The following is a 26,797-nucleotide window of genomic DNA, read 5'->3' as shown; positions in this document are numbered from 1 at the left end:
AAAGAAGCAAAGACTCAGTGGAAAATCAAAGATGTGCTCAATAAAGACATTTGACAGCTTGCTTTAGCAAGTACGCCTGAACAGGGACTTGAACCCTGGACCCTCAGATTAAAAGTCTGATGCTCTACCGACTGAGCTATCCAGGCTCTGAAAAATGCTCTTCTTAGCTCCTCTAAGCGTCTTAACATAAAATATGGAGGTAAAGAAACAAAGCTTTGGTGGAAAATCAACAATGTGCCCAAAATTTGCTAAACAGACATAGAAGGGTTGTTTCTGCAAAAAACAAAGATTTTCTCAAGCTGCTTCTATACCCTCAGTTTTGCACAGTAGAACACGACAATAAAGAAGCAAAGACTCAGTGGAAAATCAAAGATGTGCTCAATTAAGACATTTGACAGCTTGCTTTAGCAAGTACGCCTGAACAGGGACTTGAACCCTGATGCTCTACCGACTGAACTAACCAGGCTCTGAAAAATGCTCTTCTTAGCTCCTCTAAGCGTCTTAACATAAAATATGGAGGTAAAGAAACAAAGCTTTGGTGGAAAATCAAAAATGTGCTCAAAATCTGCTAAACAGACATAGAAGGGTTGTTTCTGCAATAAGCAAAGATGTTCTCAAGCTGCTTTTATACCCTTGGTTTTGCACAGTAGAACACGGCACTGAAGATGCAGAGACTCAGTGGAAAATCAAAGATGTGCTCAATAAAGACATTTGACAGCTTGCTTTAGCAAGTACGCCTGAACAGGGACTTGAACCCTGGACCCTCAGATTAAAAGTCTGATGCTCTACCGACTGAGCTATCCAGGCTCTGAAAAATGCTCTTCTTAGCTCCTCTAAGCGTCTTAACATAAAATATGGAGGTAAAGAAACAAAGCTTTGGTGGAAAATCAAAAATGTGCTCAAAATCTGCAAAACAGACATAGAAGGGTTGTTTCTGCAATAAGCAAAGATGTTCTCAAGCTGCTTCTATACCCTTGGTTTTGCACAGTAGAACACGGCACTGAAGATGCAGAGACTCAGTGGAAAATCAAAGATGTGCTCAATAAAGACATTTGACAGCTTGCTTTAGCAAGTACGCCTGAACAGGGACTTGAACCCTGGACCCTCAGATTAAAAGTCTGATGCTCTACCGACTGAGCTATCCAGGCTCTGAAAAATGCTCTTCTTAGCTCCTCTAAGCGTCTTAACATAAAATATGGAGGTAAAGAAACAAAGCTTTGGTGGAAAATCAAAAATGTGCCCAAAATTTGCTAAACAGACATAGAAGGGTTGTTTCTGCAAAAAACAAAGATTTTCTCAAGCTGCTTCTATACCCTTGGTTTTGCACAGTAGAACACGGCACTGAAGATGCAGAGACTCAGTGGAAAATCAAAGATGTGCTCAATAAAGACATTTGACAGCTTGCTTTAGCAAGCACGCCTGAACAGGAACTTGAACCCTGGATCCTCAAATTAAAAGTCTGATGCTCTACCGACTGAGCTATCCAGGCTCTGAAAAATGCTCTTCTTAGCTCCTCTAAGCATCTTAACATAAAATATGGAGGTAAAGAAACAAAGCTTTGGTGGAAAATCAAAAATGTGCTCAAAATCTGCTAAACAGACATAGAAGGGTTGTTTCTGCAATAAGCAAAGATGTTCTCAAGCTGCTTTTATACCCTTGGTTTTGCACAGTAGAACACGGCACTGAAGATGCAGAGACTCAGTGGAAAATCAAAGATGTGCTCAATAAAGACATTTGACAGCTTGCTTTAGCAAGTACGCCTGAACAGGGACTTGAACCCTGATGCTCTACCGACTGAACTATCCAGGCTCTGAAAAATGCTCTTCTTAGCTCCTCTAAGCGTCTTAACATAAAATATGGAGGTAAAGAAACAAAGCTTTGGTGGAAAATCAAAAATGTGCTCAAAATCTGCTAAACAGACATAGAAGGGTTGTTTCTGCAATAAGCAAAGATGTTCTCAAGCTGCTTTTATACCCTTGGTTTTGCACAGTAGAACACGGCACTGAAGATGCAGAGACTCAGTGGAAAATCAAAGATGTGCTCAATAAAGACATTTGACAGCTTGCTTTAGCAAGTACGCCTGAACAGGGACTTGAACCCTGGACCCTCAGATTAAAAGTCTGATGCTCTACCGACTGAGCTATCCAGGCTCTGAAAAATGCTCTTCTTAGCTCCTCTAAGCGTCTTAACATAAAATATGGAGGTAAAGAAACAAAGCTTTGGTGGAAAATCAACAATGTGCCCAAAATTTGCTAAACAGACATAGAAGGGTTGTTTCTGCAATAAGCAAAGATGTTCTCAAGCTGCTTTTATACCCTTGGTTTTGCACAGTAGAACACGGCACTGAAGATGCAGAGACTCAGTGGAAAATCAAAGATGTGCTCAATAAAGACATTTGACAGCTTGCTTTAGCAAGTATGCCTGAACAGGGACTTGAACCCTGGACCCTCAGATTAAAAGTCTGATGCTCTACCGACTGAGCTATCCAGGCTCTGAAAAATGCTCTTCTTAGCTCCTCTAAGCGTCTTAACATAAAATATGGAGGTAAAGAAACAAAGCTTTGGTGGAAAATCAAAAATGTGCTCAAAATCTGCTAAACAGACATAGAAGGGTTGTTTCTGCAATAAGCAAAGATGTTCTCAAGCTGCTTCTATACCCTTGGTTTTGCACAGTAGAACACGGCACTGAAGATGCAGAGACTCAGTGGAAAATCAAAGATGTGCTCAATAAAGACATTTGACAGCTTGCTTTAGCAAGTACGCCTGAACAGGGACTTGAACCCTGGACCCTCAGATTAAAAGTCTGATGCTCTACCGACTGAGCTATCCAGGCTCTGAAAAATGCTCTTCTTAGCTCCTCTAAGCGTCTTAACATAAAATATGGAGGTAAAGAAACAAAGCTTTGGTGGAAAATCAAAAATGTGCTCAAAATCTGCTAAACAGACATAGAAGGGTTGTTTCTGCTCAATAAAGACATTTGACAGCTTGCTTTAGCAAGGACGCCTGAACAGGGACTTGAACCCTGGACCCTCAGATTAAAAGTCTGATGCTCTACCGACTGAGCTATCCAGGCTCTGAAAAATGCTCTTCTTAGCTCCTCTAAGCGTCTTAACATAAAATATGGAGGTAAAGAAACAAAGCTTTGGTGGAAAATCAAAAATGTGCTCAAAATCTGCTAAACAGACATAGAAGGGTTGTTTCTGCAATAAGCAAAGATGTTCTCAAGCTGCTTCTATACCCTTGGTTTTGCACAGTAGAACACGGCACTGAAGATGCAGAGACTCAGTGGAAAATCAAAGATGTGCTCAATAAAGACATTTGACAGCTTGCTTTAGCTTTAGCAAGCACGCCTGAACAGGAACTTGAACCCTGGATCCTCAGATTAAAAGTCTGATGCTCTACCGACTGAGCTATCCAGGCTCTGAAAAATGCTCTTCTTAGCTCCTCTAAGTGTCTTAATATAAAATATGGAGGTAAAGAAACAAAGCTTTGGTGGAAAATCAAAAATGTGCTCAAAATCTGCTAAACAGACATAGAAGGGTTGTTTCTGCAATAAGCAAAGATGTTCTCAAGCTGCTTCTATATCCTTGGTTTTGCACAGTAGAACACGGCACTGAAGATGCAGAGACTCAGTGGAAAATCAAAGATGTGCTCAATAAAGACATTTGACAGCTTGCTTTAGCAAGTACGCCTGAACAGGGACTTGAACCCTGGACCCTCAGATTAAAAGTCTGATGCTCTACCGACTGAGCTATCCAGGCTCTGAAAAATGCTCTTCTTAGCTCCTCTAAGCGTCTTAACATAAAATATGGAGGTAAAGAAACAAAGCTTTGGTGGAAAATCAACAATGTGCCCAAAATTTGCTAAACAGACATAGAAGGGTTGTTTCTGCAAAAAACAAAGATTTTCTCAAGCTGCATTTATACCCTCAGTTTTGCACAGTAGAACACGACAATAAAGAAGCAAAGACTCAGTGGAAAATCAAAGATGTGCTCAATTAAGACATTTGACAGCTTGCTTTAGCAAGTACGCCTGAACAGGGACTTGAACCCTGATGCTCTACCGACTGAACTATCCAGGCTCTGAAAAATGCTCTTCTTAGCTCCTCTAAGCGTCTTAACATAAAATATGGAGGTAAAGAAACAAAGCTTTGGTGGAAAATCAAAAATGTGCTCAAAATCTGCTAAACAGACATAGAAGGGTTGTTTCTGCAATAAGCAAAGATGTTCTCAAGCTGCTTTTATACCCTTGGTTTTGCACAGTAGAACACGGCACTGAAGATGCAGAGACTCAGTGGAAAATCAAAGATGTGCTCAATAAAGACATTTGACAGCTTGCTTTAGCAAGTATGCCTGAACAGGGACTTGAACCCTGGACCCTCAGATTAAAAGTCTGATGCTCTACCGACTGAGCTATCCAGGCTCTGAAAAATGCTCTTCTTAGCTCCTCTAAGCGTCTTAACATAAAATATGGAGGTAAAGAAACAAAGCTTTGGTGGAAAATCAAAAATGTGCTCAAAATCTGCTAAACAGACATAGAAGGGTTGTTTCTGCAATAAGCAAAGATGTTCTCAAGCTGCTTCTATACCCTTGGTTTTGCACAGTAGAACACGGCACTGAAGATGCAGAGACTCAGTGGAAAATCAAAGATGTGCTCAATAAAGACATTTGACAGCTTGCTTTAGCAAGTACGCCTGAACAGGGACTTGAACCCTGGACCCTCAGATTAAAAGTCTGATGCTCTACCGACTGAGCTATCCAGGCTCTGAAAAATGCTCTTCTTAGCTCCTCTAAGCGTCTTAACATAAAATATGGAGGTAAAGAAACAAAGCTTTGGTGTAAAATCAAAAATGTGCTCAAAATCTGCTAAACAGACATAGAAGGGTTGTTTCTGCAATAAGCAAAGATGTTCTCAAGCTGCTTTTATACCCTTGGTTTTGCACAGTAGAACACGGCACTGAAGATGCAGAGACTCAGTGGAAAATCAAAGATGTGCTCAATAAAGACATTTGACAGCTTGCTTTAGCAAGTACGCTTGAACAGGGACTTGAACCCTGGACCCTCAGATTAAAAGTCTGATGCTCTACCGACTGAGCTATCCAGGCTCTGAAAAATGCTCTTCTTAGCTCCTCTAAGTGTCTCAACATAAAATATGGAGGTAAAGAAACAAAGCTTTGGTGGAAAATCAACAATGTGCCCAAAATTTGCTAAACAGACATAGAAGGGTTGTTTCTGCAAAAAACAAAGATTTTCTCAAGCTGCTTCTATACCCTCAGTTTTGCACAGTAGAACACGACAATAAAGAAGCAAAGACTCAGTGGAAAATCAAAGATGTGCTCAATAAAGACATTTGACAGCTTGCTTTAGCAAGTACGCCTGAACAGGGACTTGAACCCTGGACCCTCAGATTAAAAGTCTGATGCTCTACCGACTGAGCTATCCAGGCTCTGAAAAATGCTCTTCTTAGCTCCTCTAAGCGTCTTAACATAAAATATGGAGGTAAAGAAACAAAGCTTTGGTGGAAAATCAACAATGTGCCCAAAATTTGCTAAACAGACATAGAAGGGTTGTTTCTGCAAAAAACAAAGATTTTCTCAAGCTGCTTCTATACCCTCAGTTTTGCACAGTAGAACACGACAATAAAGAAGCAAAGACTCAGTGGAAAATCAAAGATGTGCTCAATTAAGACATTTGACAGCTTGCTTTAGCAAGTACGCCTGAACAGGGACTTGAACCCTGATGCTCTACCGACTGAACTATCCAGGCTCTGAAAAATGCTCTTCTTAGCTCCTCTAAGCGTCTTAACATAAAATATGGAGGTAAAGAAACAAAGCTTTGGTGGAAAATCAAAAATGTGCTCAAAATCTGCTAAACAGACATAGAAGGGTTGTTTCTGCAATAAGCAAAGATGTTCTCAAGCTGCTTTTATACCCTTGGTTTTGCACAGTAGAACACGGCACTGAAGATGCAGAGACTCAGTGGAAAATCAAAGATGTGCTCAATAAAGACATTTGACAGCTTGCTTTAGCAAGTACGCCTGAACAGGGACTTGAACCCTGGACCCTCAGATTAAAAGTCTGACGCTCTACCGACTGAGCTATCCAGGCTCTGAAAAATGCTCTTCTTAGCTCCTCTAAGCGTCTTAACATAAAATATGGAGGTAAAGAAACAAAGCTTTGGTGGAAAATCAAAAATGTGCTCAAAATCTGCAAAACAGACATAGAAGGGTTGTTTCTGCAATAAGCAAAGATGTTCTCAAGCTGCTTCTATACCCTTGGTTTTGCACAGTAGAACACGGCACTGAAGATGCAGAGACTCAGTGGAAAATCAAAGATGTGCTCAATAAAGACATTTGACAGCTTGCTTTAGCAAGTACGCCTGAACAGGGACTTGAACCCTGATGCTCTACCGACTGAACTATCCAGGCTCTGAAAAATGCTCTTCTTAGCTCCTCTAAGCGTCTTAACATAAAATATGGAGATAAAGAAACAAAGCTTTGGTGGAAAATCAAAAATGTGCTCAAAATCTGCTAAACAGACATAGAAGGGTTGTTTCTGCAATAAGCAAAGATGTTCTCAAGCTGCTTTTATACCCTTGGTTTTGCACAGTAGAACACGGCACTGAAGATGCAGAGACTCAGTGGAAAATCAAAGATGTGCTCAATAAAGACATTTGACAGCTTGCTTTAGCAAGTACGCCTGAACAGGGACTTGAACCCTGGATCCTCAGATTAAAAGTCTGATGCTCTACCGACTGAGCTATCCAGGCTCTGAAAAATGCTCTTCTTAGCTCCTCTAAGCGTCTTAACATAAAATATGGAGGTAAAGAAACAAAGCTTTGGTGGAAAATCAAAAATGTGCTCAAAATCTGCTAAACAGACATAGAAGGGTTGTTTCTGCAATAAGCAAAGATGTTCTCAAGCTGCTTCTATACCCTTGGTTTTGCACAGTAGAACACGGCACTGAAGATGCAGAGACTCAGTGGAAAATCAAAGATGTGCTCAATAAAGACATCTGACAGCTTGCTTTAGCAAGCACGCCTGAACAGGAACTTGAACCCTGGATCCTCAGATTAAAAGTCTGATGCTCTACCGACTGAGCTATCCAGGCTCTGAAAAATGCTCTTCTTAGCTCCTCTAAGCATCTTAACATAAAATATGGAGGTAAAGAAACAAAGCTTTGGTGGAAAATCAAAAATGTGCTCAAAATCTGCTAAACAGACATAGAAGGGTTGTTTCTGCAATAAGCAAAGATGTTCTCAAGCTGCTTTTATACCCTTGGTTTTGCACAGTAGAACACGGCACTGAAGATGCAGAGACTCAGTGGAAAAATCAAAGATGTGCTCAATAAAGACATTTGACAGCTTGCTTTAGCAAGTACGCCTGAACAGGGACTTGAACCCTGATGCTCTACCGACTGAACTATCCAGGCTCTGAAAAATGCTCTTCTTAGCTCCTCTAAGCGTCTTAACATAAAATATGGAGGTAAAGAAACAAAGCTTTGGTGGAAAATCAAAAATGTGCTCAAAATCTGCTAAACAGACATAGAAGGGTTGTTTCTGCAATAAGCAAAGATGTTCTCAAGCTGCTTTTATACCCTTGGTTTTGCACAGTAGAACACGGCACTGAAGATGCAGAGACTCAGTGGAAAATCAAAGATGTGCTCAATAAAGACATTTGACAGCTTGCTTTAGCAAGTACGCCTGAACAGGGACTTGAACCCTGATGCTCTACCGACTGAACTATCCAGGCTCTGAAAAATGCTCTTCTTAGCTCCTCTAAGCGTCTTAACATAAAATATGGAGATAAAGAAACAAAGCTTTGGTGGAAAATCAAAAATGTGCTCAAAATCTGCTAAACAGACATAGAAGGGTTGTTTCTGCAATAAGCAAAGATGTTCTCAAGCTGCTTTTATACCCTTGGTTTTGCACAGTAGAACACGGCACTGAAGATGCAGAGACTCAGTGGAAAATCAAAGATGTGCTCAATAAAGACATTTGACAGCTTGCTTTAGCAAGTACGCCTGAACAGGGACTTGAACCCTGGATCCTCAGATTAAAAGTCTGATGCTCTACCGACTGAGCTATCCAGGCTCTGAAAAATGCTCTTCTTAGCTCCTCTAAGCGTCTTAACATAAAATATGGAGGTAAAGAAACAAAGCTTTGGTGGAAAATCAAAAATGTGCTCAAAATCTGCTAAACAGACATAGAAGGGTTGTTTCTGCAATAAGCAAAGATGTTCTCAAGCTGCTTCTATACCCTTGGTTTTGCACAGTAGAACACGGCACTGAAGATGCAGAGACTCAGTGGAAAATCAAAGATGTGCTCAATAAAGACATCTGACAGCTTGCTTTAGCAAGCACGCCTGAACAGGAACTTGAACCCTGGATCCTCAGATTAAAAGTCTGATGCTCTACCGACTGAGCTATCCAGGCTCTGAAAAATGCTCTTCTTAGCTCCTCTAAGCATCTTAACATAAAATATGGAGGTAAAGAAACAAAGCTTTGGTGGAAAATCAAAAATGTGCTCAAAATCTGCTAAACAGACATAGAAGGGTTGTTTCTGCAATAAGCAAAGATGTTCTCAAGCTGCTTTTATACCCTTGGTTTTGCACAGTAGAACACGGCACTGAAGATGCAGAGACTCAGTGGAAAAATCAAAGATGTGCTCAATAAAGACATTTGACAGCTTGCTTTAGCAAGTACGCCTGAACAGGGACTTGAACCCTGATGCTCTACCGACTGAACTATCCAGGCTCTGAAAAATGCTCTTCTTAGCTCCTCTAAGCGTCTTAACATAAAATATGGAGGTAAAGAAACAAAGCTTTGGTGGAAAATCAAAAATGTGCTCAAAATCTGCTAAACAGACATAGAAGGGTTGTTTCTGCAATAAGCAAAGATGTTCTCAAGCTGCTTTTATACCCTTGGTTTTGCACAGTAGAACACGGCACTGAAGATGCAGAGACTCAGTGGAAAATCAAAGATGTGCTCAATAAAGACATTTGACAGCTTGCTTTAGCAAGTACGCCTGAACAGGGACTTGAACCCTGATGCTCTACCGACTGAACTATCCAGGCTCTGAAAAATGCTCTTCTTAGCTCCTCTAAGCGTCTTAACATAAAATATGGAGGTAAAGAAACAAAGCTTTGGTGGAAAATCAAAAATGTGCTCAAAATCTGCTAAACAGACATAGAAGGGTTGTTTCTGCAATAAGCAAAGATGTTCTCAAGCTGCTTTTATACCCTTGGTTTTGCACAGTAGAACACGGCACTGAAGATGCAGAGACTCAGTGGAAAATCAAAGATGTGCTCAATAAAGACATTTGACAGCTTGCTTTAGCAAGTACGCCTGAACAGGGACTTGAACCCTGGACCCTCAGATTAAAAGTCTGATGCTCTACCGACTGAGCTATCCAGGCTCTGAAAAATGCTCTTCTTAGCTCCTCTAAGTGTCTCAACATAAAATATGGAGGTAAAGAAACAAAGCTTTGGTGGAAAATCAACAATGTGCCCAAAATTTGCTAAACAGACATAGAAGGGTTGTTTCTGCAAAAAACAAAGATTTTCTCAAGCTGCTTCTATACCCTCAGTTTTGCACAGTAGAACACGACAATAAAGAAGCAAAGACTCAGTGGAAAATCAAAGATGTGCTCAATAAAGACATTTGACAGCTTGCTTTAGCAAGTACGCCTGAACAGGGACTTGAACCCTGGACCCTCAGATTAAAAGTCTGATGCTCTACCGACTGAGCTATCCAGGCTCTGAAAAATGCTCTTCTTAGCTCCTCTACGCGTCTTAACATAAAATATGGAGGTAAAGAAACAAAGCTTTGGTGGAAAATCAACAATGTGCCCAAAATTTGCTAAACAGACATAGAAGGGTTGTTTCTGCAAAAAACAAAGATTTTCTCAAGCTGCTTCTATACCCTCAGTTTTGCACAGTAGAACACGACAATAAAGAAGCAAAGACTCAGTGGAAAATCAAAGATGTGCTCAATTAAGACATTTGACAGCTTGCTTTAGCAAGTACGCCTGAACAGGGACTTGAACCCTGATGCTCTACCGACTGAACTATCCAGGCTCTGAAAAATGCTCTTCTTAGCTCCTCTAAGCGTCTTAACATAAAATATGGAGGTAAAGAAACAAAGCTTTGGTGGAAAATCAAAAATGTGCTCAAAATCTGCTAAACAGACATAGAAGGGTTGTTTCTGCAATAAGCAAAGATGTTCTCAAGCTGCTTTTATACCCTTGGTTTTGCACAGTAGAACACGGCACTGAAGATGCAGAGACTCAGTGGAAAATCAAAGATGTGCTCAATAAAGACATTTGACAGCTTGCTTTAGCAAGTACGCCTGAACAGGGACTTGAACCCTGGACCCTCAGATTAAAAGTCTGATGCTCTACCGACTGAGCTATCCAGGCTCTGAAAAATGCTCTTCTTAGCTCCTCTAAGCGTCTTAACATAAAATATGGAGGTAAAGAAACAAAGCTTTGGTGGAAAATCAAAAATGTGCTCAAAATCTGCAAAACAGACATAGAAGGGTTGTTTCTGCAATAAGCAAAGATGTTCTCAAGCTGCTTCTATACCCTTGGTTTTGCACAGTAGAACACGGCACTGAAGATGCAGAGACTCAGTGGAAAATCAAAGATGTGCTCAATAAAGACATTTGACAGCTTGCTTTAGCAAGTACGCCTGAACAGGGACTTGAACCCTGATGCTCTACCGACTGAACTATCCAGGCTCTGAAAAATGCTCTTCTTAGCTCCTCTAAGCGTCTTAACATAAAATATGGAGATAAAGAAACAAAGCTTTGGTGGAAAATCAAAAATGTGCTCAAAATCTGCTAAACAGACATAGAAGGGTTGTTTCTGCAATAAGCAAAGATGTTCTCAAGCTGCTTTTATACCCTTGGTTTTGCACAGTAGAACACGGCACTGAAGATGCAGAGACTCAGTGGAAAATCAAAGATGTGCTCAATAAAGACATTTGACAGCTTGCTTTAGCAAGTACGCCTGAACAGGGACTTGAACCCTGGATCCTCAGATTAAAAGTCTGATGCTCTACCGACTGAGCTATCCAGGCTCTGAAAAATGGTCTTCTTAGCTCCTCTAAGCGTCTTAACATAAAATATGGAGGTAAAGAAACAAAGCTTTGGTGGAAAATCAAAAATGTGCTCAAAATCTGCTAAACAGACATAGAAGGGTTGTTTCTGCAATAAGCAAAGATGTTCTCAAGCTGCTTCTATACCCTTGGTTTTGCACAGTAGAACACGGCACTGAAGATGCAGAGACTCAGTGGAAAATCAAAGATGTGCTCAATAAAGACATTTGACAGCTTGCTTTAGCAAGCACACCTGAACAGGAACTTGAACCCTGGATCCTCAGATTAAAAGTCTGATGCTCTACCGACTGAGCTATCCAGGCTCTGAAAAATGCTCTTCTTAGCTCCTCTAAGCATCTTAACATAAAATATGGAGGTAAAGAAACAAAGCTTTGGTGGAAAATCAAAAATGTGCTCAAAATCTGCTAAACAGACATAGAAGGGTTGTTTCTGCAATAAGCAAAGATGTTCTCAAGCTGCTTTTATACCCTTGGTTTTGCACAGTAGAACACGGCACTGAAGATGCAGAGACTCAGTGGAAAATCAAAGATGTGCTCAATAAAGACATTTGACAGCTTGCTTTAGCAAGTACGCCTGAACAGGGACTTGAACCCTGATGCTCTACCGACTGAACTATCCAGGCTCTGAAAAATGCTCTTCTTAGCTCCTCTAAGCGTCTTAACATAAAATATGGAGGTAAAGAAACAAAGCTTTGGTGGAAAATCAAAAATGTGCTCAAAATCTGCTAAACAGACATAGAAGGGTTGTTTCTGCAATAAGCAAAGATGTTCTCAAGCTGCTTTTAAACCCTTGGTTTTGCACAGTAGAACACGGCACTGAAGATGCAGAGACTCAGTGGAAAATCAAAGATGTGCTCAATAAAGACATTTGACAGCTTGCTTTAGCAAGTACGCCTGAACAGGGACTTGAACCCTGATGCTCTACCGACTGAACTATCCAGGCTCTGAAAAATGCTCTTCTTAGCTCCTCTAAGCGTCTTAACATAAAATATGGAGGTAAAGAAACAAAGCTTTGGTGGAAAATCAAAAATGTGCTCAAAATCTGCTAAACAGACATAGAAGGGTTGTTTCTGCAATAAGCAAAGATGTTTTCAAGCTGCTTTTATACCCTTGGTTTTGCACAGTAGAACACGGCACTGAAGATGCAGAGACTCAGTGGAAAATCAAAGATGTGCTCAATAAAGACATTTGACAGCTTGCTTTAGCAAGTACGCCTGAACAGGGACTTGAACCCTGGACCCTCAGATTAAAAGTCTGATGCTCTACCGACTGAGCTATCCAGGCTCTGAAAAATGCTCTTCTTAGCTCCTCTAAGCGTCTTAACATAAAATATGGAGGTAAAGAAACAAAGCTTTGGTGGAAAATCAACAATGTGCCCAAAATTTGCTAAACAGACATAGAAGGGTTGTTTCTGCAAAAAACAAAGATTTTCTCAAGCTGCTTCTATACCCTCAGTTTTGCACAGTAGAACACGACAATAAAGAAGCAAAGACTCAGTGGAAAATCAAAGATGTGCTCAATTAAGACATTTGACAGCTTGCTTTAGCAAGTACGCCTGAACAGGGACTTGAACCCTGATGCTCTACCGACTGAACTATCCAGGCTCTGAAAAATGCTCTTCTTAGCTCCTCTAAGCGTCTTAACATAAAATATGGAGGTAAAGAAACAAAGCTTTGGTGGAAAATCAAAAATGTGCTCAAAATCTGCTAAACAGACATAGAAGGGTTGTTTCTGCAATAAGCAAAGATGTTCTCAAGCTGCTTTTATACCCTTGGTTTTGCACAGTAGAACACGGCACTGAAGATGCAGAGACTCAGTGGAAAATCAAAGATGTGCTCAATAAAGACATTTGACAGCTTGCTTTAGCAAGTATGCCTGAACAGGGACTTGAACCCTGGACCCTCAGATTAAAAGTCTGATGCTCTACCGACTGAGCTATCCAGGCTCTGAAAAATGCTCTTCTTAGCTCCTCTAAGCGTCTTAACATAAAATATGGAGGTAAAGAAACAAAGCTTTGGTGGAAAATCAATAATGTGCTCAAAATCTGCTAAACAGACATAGAAGGGTTGTTTCTGCAATAAGCAAAGATGTTCTCAAGCTGCTTCTATACCCTTGGTTTTGCACAGTAGAACACGGCACTGAAGATGCAGAGACTCAGTGGAAAATCAAAGATTTGCTCAATAAAGACATTTGACAGCTTGCTTTAGCAAGTACGCCTGAACAGGGACTTGAACCCTGGACCCTCAGATTAAAAGTCTGATGCTCTACCGACTGAGCTATCCAGGCTCTGAACAATGCTTTTCTTAGCTCCTCTAAGCGTCTTAACATAAAATATGGAGGTAAAGAAACAAAGCTTTGGTGGAAAATCAAAAATGTGCTCAAAATCTGCTAAACAGATATAGAAGGGTTGTTTCTGCAATAAGCAAAGATGTTCTCAAGCTGCTTTTATACCCGTGGTTTTGCACAGTAGAACACGGCACTGAAGATGCAGAGACTCAGTGGAAAATCAAAGATGTGCTCAATAAAGACATTTGACAGCTTGCTTTAGCAAGTATGCCTGAACAGGGACTTGAACCCTGGACCCTCAGATTAAAAGTCTGATGCTCTACCGACTGAGCTATCCAGGCTCTGAAAAATGCTCTTCTTAGCTCCTCTAAGCGTCTTAACATAAAATATGGAGGTAAAGAAACAAAGCTTTGGTGGAAAATCAATAATGTGCTCAAAATCTGCTAAACAGACATAGAAGGGTTGTTTCTGCAATAAGCAAAGATGTTCTCAAGCTGCTTCTATACCCTTGGTTTTGCACAGTAGAACACGGCACTGAAGATGCAGAGACTCAGTGGAAAATCAAAGATGTGCTCAATAAAGACATTTGACAGCTTGCTTTAGCAAGTACGCCTGAACAGGGACTTGAACCCTGATGCTCTACCGACTGAACTATCCAGGCTCTGAAAAATGCTCTTCTTAGCTCCTCTAAGCGTCTTAACATAAAATATGGAGGTAAAGAAACAAAGCTTTGGTGGAAAATCAAAAATGTGCTCAAAATCTGCTAAACAGACATAGAAGGGTTGTTTCTGCAATAAGCAAAGATGTTCTCAAGCTGCTTTTATACCCTTGGTTTTGCACAGTAGAACACGGCACTGAAGATGCAGAGACTCAGTGGAAAATCAAAGATTTGCTCAATAAAGACATTTGACAGCTTGCTTTAGCAAGTACGCCTGAACAGGGACTTGAACCCTGGATCCTCAGATGAAAAGCCTGATGCTCTACCGACTGAGCTATCCAGGCTCTGAAAAATGCTCTTCTTAGCTCCTCTAAGCGTCTTAACATAAAATATGGAGGTAAAGAAACAAAGCTTTGGTGGAAAATCAAAAATGTGCTCAAAATCTGCTAAACAGACATAAAAGGGTTGTTTCTGCAATAAGCAAAGATGTTCTCAAGCTGCTTCTATATCCTTGGTTTTGCACAGTAGAACACGGCACTGAAGATGCAGAGACTCAGTGGAAAATCAAAGATGTGCTCAATAAAGACATTTGACAGCTTGCTTTAGCAAGTACGCCTGAACAGGGACTTGAACCCTGGACCCTCAGATTAAAAGTCTGATGCTCTACCGACCGAGCTATCCAGGCTCTGAAAAATGCTCTTCTTAGCTCCTCTAAGCGTCTTAACATAAAATATGGAGGTAAAGAAACAAAGCTTTGGTGGAAAATCAAAAATGTGCTCAAAATCTGCTAAACAGACATAGAAGGGTTGTTTCTGCAATAAGCAAAGATGTTCTCAAGCTGCTTTTATACCCTTGGTTTTGCACAGTAGAACACGGCACTGAAGATGCAGAGACTCAGTGGAAAATCAAAGATGTGCTCAATAAAGACATTTGACAGCTTGCTTTAGCAAGTACGCCTGAACAGGGACTTGAACCCCGGACCCTCAGATTAAAAGTCTGATGCTCTACCGACTGAGCTATCCAGGCTCTGAAAAATGCTCTTCTTAGCTCCTCTAAGCGTCTTAACATAAAATATGGAGGTAAAGAAACAAAGCTTTGGTGGAAAATCAATAATGTGCTCAAAATCTGCTAAACAGACATAGAAGGGTTGTTTCTGCAATAAGCAAAGATGTTCTCAAGCTGCTTCTATACCCTTGGTTTTGCACAGTAGAACACGGCACTGAAGATGCAGAGACTCAGTGGAAAATCAAAGATTTGCTCAATAAAGACATTTGACAGCTTGCTTTAGCAAGTACGCCTGAACAGGGACTTGAACCCTGGACCCTCAGATTAAAAGTCTGATGCTCTACCGACTGAGCTATCCAGGCTCTGAACAATGCTTTTCTTAGCTCCTCTAAGCGTCTTAACATAAAATATGGAGGTAAAGAAACAAAGCTTTGGTGGAAAATCAAAAATGTGCTCAAAATCTGCTAAACAGATATAGAAGGGTTGTTTCTGCAATAAGCAAAGATGTTCTCAAGCTGCTTTTATACCCGTGGTTTTGCACAGTAGAACACGGCACTGAAGATGCAGAGACTCAGTGGAAAATCAAAGATGTGCTCAATAAAGACATTTGACAGCTTGCTTTAGCAAGCATGCCTGAACAGGAACTTGAACCCTGGATCCTCAGATTAAAAGTCTGATGCTCTACCGACTGAGCTATCCAGGCTCTGGAAAATGCTCTTCTTAGCTCCTCTAAGTGTCTTAATATAAAATATGGAGGTAAAGAAACAAAGCTTTGGTGGAAAATCAAAAATGTGCTCAAAATCTGCTAAACAGACATAGAAGGGTTGTTTCTGCAATAAGCAAAGATGTTCTCAAGCTGCTTCTATACCCTTGGTTTTGCACAGTAGAACACGGCACTGAAGATGCAGAGACTCAGTGGAAAATCAAAGATGTGCTCAATAAAGACATTTGACAGCTTGCTTTAGCAAGTACGCCTGAACAGGGACTTGAACCCTGGACCCTCAGATTAAAAGTCTGATGCTCTACCGACTGAGCTATCCAGGCTCTGAAAAATGCTCTTCTTAGCTCCTCTAAGCGTCTTAACATAAAATATGGAGGTAAAGAAACAAAGCTTTGGTGGAAAATCAACAATGTGCCCAAAATTTGCTAAACAGACATAGAAGGGTTGTTTCTGCAAAAAACAAAGATTTTCTCAAGCTGCTTCTATACCCTCAGTTTTGCACAGTAGAACACGACAATAAAGAAGCAAAGACTCAGTGGAAAATCAAAGATGTGCTCAATTAAGACATTTGACAGCTTGCTTTAGCAAGTACGCCTGAACAGGGACTTGAACCCTGATGCTCTACCGACTGAACTATCCAGGCTCTGAACAATGCTTTTCTTAGCTCCTCTAAGTGTCTTAACATAAAATATGGAGGTAAAGAAACAAAGCTTTGGTGGAAAATCAAAAATGTGCTCAAAATCTGCTAAACAGATATAGAAGGGTTGTTTCTGCAATAAGCAAAGATGTTCTCAAGCTGCTTTTATACCCTTGGTTTTGCACAGAACACGACAATACAGAAGCAAAGACTCAGTGGAAAATCAAAGATGTGCTCAATAAAGACATTTGACAGCTTGCTTTAGCAAGTATGCCTGAACAGGGACTTGAACCCTGGACCCTCAGATTAAAAGTCTGATGCTCTACCGACTGAGCTATCCAGGCTCTGAAAAATGCTCTTCTTAGCTCCTCTAAGCGTCTTAACATAAAATATGGAGGTAAAGAAACAAAGCTTTGGTGGAAAATCAATAATGTGCTCAAAATCTGCTAAACAGACATAGAAGGGTTGTTTCTGCAATAAGCAAAGTTGTTCTCAAGCTGCTTCTATACCCTTGGTTTTGCACAGTAGAACACGGCACTGAAGATGCAGAGACTCAGTGGAAAATCAAAGATGTGCTCAATAAAGACATTTGACAGCTTGCTTTAGCAAGTACGCCTGAACAGGGACTTGAACCCTGATGCTCTACCGACTGAACTATCCAGGCTCTGAAAAATGCTCTTCTTAGCTCCTCTAAGCGTCTTAACATAAAATATGGAGGTAAAGAAACAAAGCTTTGGTGGAAAATCAAAAATGTGCTCAAAATCTGCTAAACAGACATAGAAGGGTTGTTTCTGCAATAAGCAAAGATGTTCTCAAGCTGCTTTTATACCCTTGGTTTTGCACAGTAGAACACGGCACTGAAGATGCAGAGACTCAGTGGAAAATCAAAGATGTGCTCAATAAAGACATTTGACAGCTTGCTTTAGCAAGCATGCCTGAACAGGAACTTGAACCCTGGATCCTCAGATTAAAAGTCTGATGCTCTACCGACTGAGCTATCCAGGCTCTGGAAAATGCTCTTCTTAGCTCCTCTAAGTGTCTTAATATAAAATATGGAGGTAAAGAAACAAAGCTTTGGTGGAAAATCAAAAATGTGCTCAAAATCTGCTAAACAGACATAGAAGGGTTGTTTCTGCAATAAGCAAAGATGTTCTCAAGCTGCTTCTATATCCTTGGTTTTGCACAGTAGAACACGGCACTGAAGATGCAGAGACTCAGTGGAAAATCAAAGATGTGCTCAATAAAGACATTTGACAGCTTGCTTTAGCAAGTACGCCTGAACAGGGACTTGAACCCTGGACCCTCAGATTAAAAGTCTGATGCTCTACCGACTGAGCTATCCAGGCTCTGAAAAATGCTCTTCTTAGCTCCTCTAAGCGTCTTAACATAAAATATGGAGGTAAAGAAACAAAGCTTTGGTGGAAAATCAAAAATGTGCTCAAAATCTGCTAAACAGACATAGAAGGGTTGTTTCTGCAATAAGCAAAGATGTTCTCAAGCTGCTTTTATACCCTTGGTTTTGCACAGTAGAACACGGCACTGAAGATGCAGAGACTCAGTGGAAAATCAAAGATGTGCTCAATAAAGACATTTGACAGCTTGCTTTAGCAAGTATGCCTGAACAGGGACTTGAACCCTGGACCCTCAGATTAAAAGTCTGATGCTCTACCGACTGAGCTATCCAGGCTCTGAAAAATGCTCTTCTTAGCTCCTCTAAGTGTCTCAACATAAAATATGGAGGTAAAGAAACAAAGCTTTGGTGGAAAATCAACAATGTGCCCAAAATTTGCTAAACAGACATAGAAGGGTTGTTTCTGCAAAAAACAAAGATTTTCTCAAGCTGCTTCTATACCCTCAGTTTTGCACAGTAGAACACGACAATAAAGAAGCATAGACTCAGTGGAAAATCAAAGATGTGCTCAATTAAGACATTTGACAGCTTGCTTTAGCAAGTACGCCTGAACAGGGACTTGAACCCTGGATCCTCAGATTAAAAGTCTGATGCTCTACCGACTGAGCTATCCAGGCTCTGAAAAATGCTCTTCTTAGCTCCTCTAAGCGTCTCAACATAAAATATGGAGGTAAAGAAACAAAGCTTTGGTGGAAAATCAATAATGTGCTCAAAATCTGCTAAACAGACATAGAAGGGTTGTTTCTGCAATAAGCAAAGATGTTCTCAAGCTGCTTCTATACCCTTGGTTTTGCACAGTAGAACACGGCACTGAAGATGCAGAGACTCAGTGGAAAATCAAAGATGTGCTCAATAAAGACATTTGACAGCTTGCTTTAGCAAGTACGCCTGAACAGGGACTTGAACCCTGATGCTCTACTGACTGAACTATCCAGGCTCTGAAAAATGCTCTTCTTAGCTCCTCTAAGCGTCTTAACATAAAATATGGAGGTAAAGAAACAAAGCTTTGGTGGAAAATCAAAAATGTGCTCAAAATCTGCTAAACAGACATAGAAGGGTTGTTTCTGCAATAAGCAAAGATGTTCTCAAGCTGCTTTTATACCCTTGGTTTTGCACAGTAGAACACGGCACTGAAGATGCAGAGACTCAGTGGAAAATCAAAGATGTGCTCAATAAAGACATTTGACAGCTTGCTTTAGCAAGTACGCCTGAACAGGGACTTGAACCCTGGATCCTCAGATTAAAAGTCTGATGCTCTACCGACTGAGCTATCCAGGCTCTGAAAAATGCTCTTCTTAGCTCCTCTAAGCGTCTTAACATAAAATATGGAGGTAAAGAAACAAAGCTTTGGTGGAAAATCAATAATGTGCTCAAAATCTGCTAAACAGACATAGAAGGGTTGTTTCTGCAATAAGCAAAGATGTTCTCAAGCTGCTTCTATACCCTTGGTTTTGCACAGTAGAACACGGCACTGAAGATGCAGAGACTCAGTGGAAAATCAAAGATGTGCTCAATAAAGACATTTGACAGCTTGCTTTAGCAAGCATGCCTGAACAGGAACTTGAACCCTGGATCCTCAGATTAAAAGTCTGATGCTCTACCGACTGAGCTATCCAGGCTCTGGAAAATGCTCTTCTTAGCTCCTCTAAGTGTCTTAATATAAAATATGGAGGTAAAGAAACAAAGCTTTGGTGGAAAATCAAAAATGTGCTCAAAATCTGCTAAACAGACATAGAAGGGTTGTTTCTGCAATAAGCAAAGATGTTCTCAAGCTGCTTCTATATCCTTGGTTTTGCACAGTAGAACACGGCACTGAAGATGCAGAGACTCAGTGGAAAATCAAAGATGTGCTCAATAAAGACATTTGACAGCTTGCTTTAGCAAGTATGCCTGAACAGGGACTTGAACCCTGGACCCTCAGATTAAAAGTCTGATGCTCTACCGACTGAGCTATCCAGGCTCTGAAAAATGCTCTTCTTAGCTCCTCTAAGTGTCTCAACATAAAATATGGAGGTAAAGAAACAAAGCTTTGGTGGAAAATCAACAATGTGCCCAAAATTTGCTAAACAGACATAGAAGGGTTGTTTCTGCAAAAAACAAAGATTTTCTCAAGCTGCTTCTATACCCTCAGTTTTGCACAGTAGAACACGACAATAAAGAAGCAAAGACTCAGTGGAAAATCAAAGATGTGCTCAATTAAGACATTTGACAGCTTGCTTTAGCAAGTACGCCTGAACAGGGACTTGAACCCTGGACCCTCAGATTAAAAGTCTGATGCTCTACCGACTGAGCTATCCAGGCTCTGAAAAATGCTCTTCTTAGCTCCTCTAAGCGTCTCAACATAAAATATGGAGGTAAAGAAACAAAGCTTTGGTGGAAAATCAATAATGTGCTCAAAATCTGCTAAACAGACATAGAAGGGTTGTTTCTGCAATAAGCAAAGATGTTCTCAAGCTGCTTCTATACCCTTGGTTTTGCACAGTAGAACACGAGACTGAAGATGCAGAGACTCAGTGGAAAATCAAAGATGTGCTCAATAAAGACATTTGACAGCTTGCTTTAGCAAGTACGCCTGAACAGGGACTTGAACCCTGATGCTCTACCGACTGAACTATCCAGGCTCTGAAAAATGCTCTTCTTAGCTCCTCTAAGCGTCTTAACATAAAATATGGAGGTAAAGAAACAAAGCTTTGGTGGAAAATCAAAAATGTGCTCAAAATCTGCTAAACAGACATAGAAGGGTTGTTTCTGCAATAAGCAAAGATGTTCTCAAGCTGCTTTTATACCCTTGGTTTTGCACAGTAGAACACGGCACTGAAGATGCAGAGACTCAGTGGAAAATCAAAGATGTGCTCAATAAAGACATTTGACAGCTTGCTTTAGCAAGTACGCCTGAACAGGGACTTGAACCCTGGATCCTCAGATGAAAAGCCTGATGCTCTACCGACTGAGCTATCCAGGCTCTGAAAAATGCTCTTCTTAGCTCCTCTAAGCGTCTTAACATAAAATATGGAGGTAAAGAAACAAAGCTTTGGTGGAAAATCAAAAATGTGCTCAAAATCTGCTAAACAGACATAGAAGGGTTGTTTCTGCAATAAGCAAAGATGTTCTCAAGCTGCTTCTATACCCTTGGTTTTGCACAGTAGAACACGGCACTGAAGATGCAGAGACTCAGTGGAAAATCAAAGATGTGCTCAATAAAGACATTTGACAGCTTGCTTTAGCAAGCATGCCTGAACAGGAACTTGAACCCTGAATCCTCAGATTAAAAGTCTGATGCTCTACCGACTGAGCTATCCAGGCTCTGGAAAATGCTCTTCTTAGCTCCTCTAAGTGTCTTAATATAAAATATGGAGGTAAAGAAACAAAGCTTTGGTGGAAAATCAAAAATGTGCTCAAAATCTGCTAAACAGACATAGAAGGGTTGTTTCTGCAATAAGCAAAGATGTTCTCAAGCTGCTTCTATATCCTTGGTTTTGCACAGTAGAACACGGCACTGAAGATGCAGAGACTCAGTGGAAAATCAAAGATGTGCTCAATAAAGACATTTGACAGCTTGCTTTAGCAAGTATGCCTGAACAGGGACTTGAACCCTGGACCCTCAGATTAAAAGTCTGATGCTCTACCGACTGAGCTATCCAGGCTCTGAAAAATGCTCTTCTTAGCTCCTCTAAGTGTCTCAACATAAAATATGGAGGTAAAGAAACAAAGCTTTGGTGGAAAATCAACAATGTGCCCAAAATTTGCTAAACAGACATAGAAGGGTTGTTTCTGCAAAAAACAAAGATTTTCTCAAGCTGCTTCTATACCCTCAGTTTTGCACAGTAGAACACGACAATAAAGAAGCAAAGACTCAGTGGAAAATCAAAGATGTGCTCAATTAAGACATTTGACAGCTTGCTTTAGCAAGTACGCCTGAACAGGGACTTGAACCCTGGATCCTCAGATTAAAAGTCTGATGCTCTACCGACTGAGCTATCCAGGCTCTGAAAAATGCTCTTCTTAGCTCCTCTAAGCGTCTCAACATAAAATATGGAGGTAAAGAAACAAAGCTTTGGTGGAAAATCAATAATGTGCTCAAAATCTGCTAAACAGACATAGAAGGGTTGTTTCTGCAATAAGCAAAGATGTTCTCAAGCTGCTTCTATACCCTTGGTTTTGCACAGTAGAACACGAGACTGAAGATGCAGAGACTCAGTGGAAAATCAAAGATGTGCTCAATAAAGACATTTGACAGCTTGCTTTAGCAAGTACGCCTGAACAGGGACTTGAACCCTGATGCTCTACCGACTGAACTATCCAGGCTCTGAAAAATGCTCTTCTTAGCTCCTCTAAGCGTCTTAACATAAAATATGGAGGTAAAGAAACAAAGCTTTGGTGGAAAATCAAAAATGTGCTCAAAATCTGCTAAACAGACATAGAAGGGTTGTTTCTGCAATAAGCAAAGATGTTCTCAAGCTGCTTTTATACCCTTGGTTTTGCACAGTAGAACACGGCACTGAAGATGCAGAGACTCAGTGGAAAATCAAAGATGTGCTCAATAAAGACATTTGACAGCTTGCTTTAGCAAGTACGCCTGAACAGGGACTTGAACCCTGGATCCTCAGATTAAAAGTCTGATGCTCTACCGACTGAGCTATCCAGGCTCTGAAAAATGCTCTTCTTAGCTCCTCTAAGCGTCTTAACATAAAATATGGAGGTAAAGAAACAAAGCTTTGGTGGAAAATCAATAATGTGCTCAAAATCTGCTAAACAGACATAGAAGGGTTGTTTCTGCAATAAGCAAAGATGTTCTCAAGCTGCTTCTATACCCTTGGTTTTGCACAGTAGAACACGGCACTGAAGATGCAGAGACTCAGTGGAAAATCAAAGATGTGCTCAATAAAGACATTTGACAGCTTGCTTTAGCAAGCATGCCTGAACAGGAACTTGAACCCTGGATCCTCAGATTAAAAGTCTGATGCTCTACCGACTGAGCTATCCAGGCTCTGGAAAATGCTCTTCTTAGCTCCTCTAAGTGTCTTAATATAAAATATGGAGGTAAAGAAACAAAGCTTTGGTGGAAAATCAAAAATGTGCTCAAAATCTGCTAAACAGACATAGAAGGGTTGTTTCTGCAATAAGCAAAGATGTTCTCAAGCTGCTTCTATATCCTTGGTTTTGCACAGTAGAACACGGCACTGAAGATGCAGAGACTCAGTGGAAAATCAAAGATGTGCTCAATAAAGACATTTGACAGCTTGCTTTAGCAAGCATGCCTGAACAGGAACTTGAACCCTGGATCCTCAGATTAAAAGTCTGATGCTCTACCGACTGAGCTATCCAGGCTCTGGAAAATGCTCTTCTTAGCTCCTCTAAGTGTCTTAATATAAAATATGGAGGTAAAGAAACAAAGCTTTGGTGGAAAATCAAAAATGTGCTCAAAATCTGCTAAACAGACATAGAAGGGTTGTTTCTGCAATAAGCAAAGATGTTCTCAAGCTGCTTCTATATCCTTGGTTTTGCACAGTAGAACACGGCACTGAAGATGCAGAGACTCAGTGGAAAATCAAAGATGTGCTCAATAAAGACATTTGACAGCTTGCTTTAGCAAGTACGCCTGAACAGGGACTTGAACCCTGGACCCTCAGATTAAAAGTCTGATGCTCTACCGACTGAGCTATCCAGGCTCTGAAAAATGCTCTTCTTAGCTCCTCTAAGCGTCTTAACATAAAATATGGAGGTAAAGAAACAAAGCTTTGGTGGAAAATCAAAAATGTGCTCAAAATCTGCTAAACAGACATAGAAGGGTTGTTTCTGCAATAAGCAAAGATGTTCTCAAGCTGCTTCTATACCCTTGGTTTTGCACAGTAGAACACGGCACTGAAGATGCAGAGACTCAGTGGAAAATCAAAGATGTGCTCAATAAAGACATTTGACAGCTTGCTTTAGCAAGTATGCCTGAACAGGAACTTGAACCCTGGACCCTCAGATTAAAAGTCTGATGCTCTACCGACTGAGCTATCCAGGCTCTGAAAAATGCTCTTCTTAGCTCCTCTAAGCGTCTTAACATAAAATATGGAGGTAAAGAAACAAAGCTTTGGTGGAAAATCAAAAATGTGCTCAAAATCTGCTAAACAGACATAGAAGGGTTGTTTCTGCAATAAGCAAAGATGTTCTCAAGCTGCTTCTATACCCTTGGTTTTGCACAGTAGAACACGGCACTGAAGATGCAGAGACTCAGTGGAAAATCAAAGATGTGCTCAATAAAGACATTTGACAGCTTGCTTTAGCAAGTACGCCTGAACAGGGACTTGAACCCTGGACCCTCAGATTAAAAGTCTGATGCTCTACCGACTGAGCTATCCAGGCTCTGAAAAATGCTCTTCTTAGCTCCTCTAAGTGTCTTAACATAAAATATGGAGGTAAAGAAACAAAGCTTTGGTGGAAAATCAACAATGTGCCCAAAATTTGCTAAACAGACATAGAAGGGTTGTTTCTGCAAAAAACAAAGATTTTCTCAAGCTGCTTCTATACCCTCAGTTTTGCACAGTAGAACACGACAATAAAGAAGCAAAGACTCAGTGGAAAATCAAAGATGTGCTCAATTAAGACATTTGACAGCTTGCTTTAGCAAGTACGCCTGAACAGGGACTTGAACCCTTATGCTCTACCGACTGAACTATCCAGGCTCTGAAAAATGCTCTTCTTAGCTCCTCTAAGCGTCTTAACATAAAATATGGAGGTAAAGAAACAAAGCTTTGGTGGAAAATCAAAAATGTGCTCAAAATCTGCTAAACAGACATAGAAGGGTTGTTTCTGCAATAAGCAAAGATGTTCTCAAGCTGCTTTTATACCCTTGGTTTTGCACAGTAGAACACGGCACTGAAGATGCAGAGACTCAGTGGAAAATCAAAGATGTGCTCAATAAAGACATTTGACAGCTTGCTTTAGCAAGTACGCCTGAACAGGGACTTGAACCCTGGATCCTCAGATTAAAAGTCTGATGCTCTACCGACTGAGCTATCCAGGCTCTGAAAAATGCTCTTCTTAGCTCCTCTAAGCGTCTTAACATAAAATATGGAGGTAACGAAACAAAGCTTTGGTGGAAAATCAAAAATGTGCTCAAAATCTGCTAAACAGACATAGAAGGGTTGTTTCTGCAATAAGCAAAGATGTTCTCAAGCTGCTTCTATACCCTCAGTTTTGCACAGTAGAACACGACAATAAGGAAGCAAAGACTCAGTGGAAAATCAAAGATGTGCTCAATTAAGACATTTGACAGCTTGCTTTAGCAAGTACGCCTGAACAGGGACTTGAACCCTTATGCTCTACCGACTGAACTATCCAGGCTCTGAAAAATGCTCTTCTTAGCTCCTCTAAGCGTCTTAACATAAAATATGGAGGTAAAGAAACAAAGCTTTGGTGGAAAATCAAAAATGTGCTCAAAATCTGCTAAACAGACATAGAAGGGTTGTTTCTGCAATAAGCAAAGATGTTCTCAAGCTGCTTTTATACCCTTGGTTTTGCACAGTAGAACACGGCACTGAAGATGCAGAGACTCAGTGGAAAATCAAAGATGTGCTCAATAAAGACATTTGACAGCTTGCTTTAGCAAGTATGCCTGAACAGGGACTTGAACCCTGATGCTCTACCGACTGAACTATCCAGGCTCTGAAAAATGCTCTTCTTAGCTCCTCTAAGCGTCTTAACATAAAATATGGAGGTAAAGAAACAAAGCTTTGGTGGAAAATCAAAAATGTGCTCAAAATCTGCTAAACAGACATAGAAGGGTTGTTTCTGCAATAAGCAAAGATGTTCTCAAGCTGCTTTTATACCCTTGGTTTTGCACAGTAGAACACGGCACTGAAGATGCAGAGACTCAGTGGAAAATCAAAGATGTGCTCAATAAAGACATTTGACAGCTTGCTTTAGCAAGTACGCCTGAACAGGGACTTGAACCCTGGATCCTCAGATTAAAAGTCTGATGCTCTACCGACTGAGCTATCCAGGCTCTGAAAAATGCTCTTCTTAGCTCCTCTAAGCGTCTTAACATAAAATATGGAGGTAAAGAAACAAAGCTTTGGTGGAAAATCAAAAATGTGCTCAAAATCTGCTAAACAGACATAGAAGGGTTGTTTCTGCAATAAGCAAAGATGTTCTCAAGCTGCTTCTATATCCTTGGTTTTGCACAGTAGAACACGGCACTGAAGATGCAGAGACTCAGTGGAAAATCAAAGATGTGCTCAATAAAGACATTTGACAGCTTGCTTTAGCAAGTACGCCTGAACAGGGACTTGAACCCTGGACCCTCAGATTAAAAGTCTGATGCTCTACCGACTGAGCTATCCAGGCTCTGAAAAATGCTCTTCTTAGCTCCTCTAAGCGTCTTAACATAAAATATGGAGGTAAAGAAACAAAGCTTTGGTGGAAAATCAAAAATGTGCTCAAAATCTGCTAAACAGACATAGAAGGGTTGTTTCTGCAATAAGCAAAGATGTTCTCAAGCTGCTTTTATACCCTTGGTTTTGCACAGTAGAACACGGCACTGAAGATGCAGAGACTCAGTGGAAAATCAAAGATGTGCTCAATAAAGACATTTGACAGCTTGCTTTAGCAAGTACGCCTGAACAGGGACTTGAACCCTGATGCTCTACCGACTGAACTATCCAGGCTCTGAAAAATGCTCTTCTTAGCTCCTCTAAGCGTCTTAACATAAAATATGGAGGTAAAGAAACAAAGCTTTGGTGGAAAATCAAAAATGTGCTCAAAATCTGCTAAACAGACATAGAAGGGTTGTTTCTGCAATAAGCAAAGATGTTCTCAAGCTGCTTTTATACCCTTGGTTTTGCACAGTAGAACACGGCACTGAAGATGCAGAGACTCAGTGGAAAATCAAAGATGTGCTCAATAAAGACATTTGACAGCTTGCTTTAGCAAGTATGCCTGAACAGGAACTTGAACCCTGGACCCTCAGATTAAAAGTC

General features: G+C 40.6%; 9 non-coding genes across 9 annotated transcripts; all 9 read right to left on the bottom strand.

Moving 5' to 3' along the window:
* Positions 1 to 2,418: 2,418 nt before the first annotated feature.
* TRNAK-UUU (transfer RNA lysine (anticodon UUU)) lies at positions 2,419 to 2,491 on the bottom strand. Its single transcript has one exon. It is a non-coding gene; the product is annotated as a tRNA-Lys (tRNA).
* A 1,857-nt stretch (positions 2,492 to 4,348) lies between these two features.
* Positions 4,349 to 4,421, bottom strand: TRNAK-UUU (transfer RNA lysine (anticodon UUU)). The gene has a single exon. It is a non-coding gene; the product is annotated as a tRNA-Lys (tRNA).
* Positions 4,422 to 6,032: 1,611 nt separating this feature from the next.
* On the bottom strand, positions 6,033 to 6,105 carry TRNAK-UUU (transfer RNA lysine (anticodon UUU)). The gene has a single exon. It is a non-coding gene; the product is annotated as a tRNA-Lys (tRNA).
* A 6,880-nt stretch (positions 6,106 to 12,985) lies between these two features.
* TRNAK-UUU (transfer RNA lysine (anticodon UUU)) lies at positions 12,986 to 13,058 on the bottom strand. Its single transcript has one exon. It is a non-coding gene; the product is annotated as a tRNA-Lys (tRNA).
* A 609-nt stretch (positions 13,059 to 13,667) lies between these two features.
* Positions 13,668 to 13,740, bottom strand: TRNAK-UUU (transfer RNA lysine (anticodon UUU)). Its single transcript has one exon. It is a non-coding gene; the product is annotated as a tRNA-Lys (tRNA).
* A 2,951-nt stretch (positions 13,741 to 16,691) lies between these two features.
* TRNAK-UUU (transfer RNA lysine (anticodon UUU)) lies at positions 16,692 to 16,764 on the bottom strand. Its single transcript has one exon. It is a non-coding gene; the product is annotated as a tRNA-Lys (tRNA).
* A 1,270-nt stretch (positions 16,765 to 18,034) lies between these two features.
* TRNAK-UUU (transfer RNA lysine (anticodon UUU)) lies at positions 18,035 to 18,107 on the bottom strand. Its single transcript has one exon. It is a non-coding gene; the product is annotated as a tRNA-Lys (tRNA).
* Positions 18,108 to 19,718: 1,611 nt separating this feature from the next.
* TRNAK-UUU (transfer RNA lysine (anticodon UUU)) lies at positions 19,719 to 19,791 on the bottom strand. Its single transcript has one exon. It is a non-coding gene; the product is annotated as a tRNA-Lys (tRNA).
* Positions 19,792 to 21,402: 1,611 nt separating this feature from the next.
* On the bottom strand, positions 21,403 to 21,475 carry TRNAK-UUU (transfer RNA lysine (anticodon UUU)). The gene has a single exon. It is a non-coding gene; the product is annotated as a tRNA-Lys (tRNA).
* Positions 21,476 to 26,797: the final 5,322 nt, after the last annotated feature.

This window comes from Eleutherodactylus coqui, chromosome 7 (genome assembly GCF_035609145.1).
Source record: "Eleutherodactylus coqui strain aEleCoq1 chromosome 7, aEleCoq1.hap1, whole genome shotgun sequence".
NCBI classification, from domain to species: Eukaryota; Metazoa; Chordata; class Amphibia; order Anura; family Eleutherodactylidae; genus Eleutherodactylus; species Eleutherodactylus coqui.
Note: the sequence above shows the minus strand (reverse complement) of the source record. Positions and strands in the feature narration are given on the sequence as shown.